This window comes from Penaeus monodon, chromosome 21, assembly GCF_015228065.2.
Source record: "Penaeus monodon isolate SGIC_2016 chromosome 21, NSTDA_Pmon_1, whole genome shotgun sequence".
Classification (NCBI taxonomy): Eukaryota; Metazoa; Arthropoda; class Malacostraca; order Decapoda; family Penaeidae; genus Penaeus; species Penaeus monodon.
The window spans coordinates 42,986,218-42,986,741 of record NC_051406.1 but is presented as its reverse complement, the minus strand read 5'-3'; positions in this window follow the sequence as shown (position 1 = coordinate 42,986,741).

The window sequence follows — 524 nt, the reverse complement described above, 5'->3', positions numbered from 1 at the left end:
CAGAATTCACAAAACCAAAACAGAAGATCTCTTTAGTGTAGACAATTATAAAACTCTTCCGGATAAATGGAGAAGTAATAAACAAAATAAAAATTTTAAAACTCTCTTTTAATCGTTTCAACAAATAAAAGTGAATAATTAAAAATTCCCAAAACCAAACCAGGAGAGAAGATAACTATTTCTTTAGCGTAGACAATTATAAAACTTTTCCGGATAACACTCGAAACCCCATTAAACGAACGAATCAGTTAAAAGATTAATTCGCACAGAGATTTCGGAAACGCGGAAAATTGCTATATCAATAATACAGAGGCAAAGGTTTAATTGGTCCGGCCATGTAACGGGGCATAGCGCCTAACTCCCCTCCAGCAAAGACCAGACACGGCATAACACAGAGATAATGGAAAAGTCAGAAGTCTAATATAATATGTATAGGAAATACCAGATAAAGAACTGCAATGCTAAACTGATGAGGGGGTGATAACATTAGTTAATGCTATTATTTGGAGAATAATTATATTCAT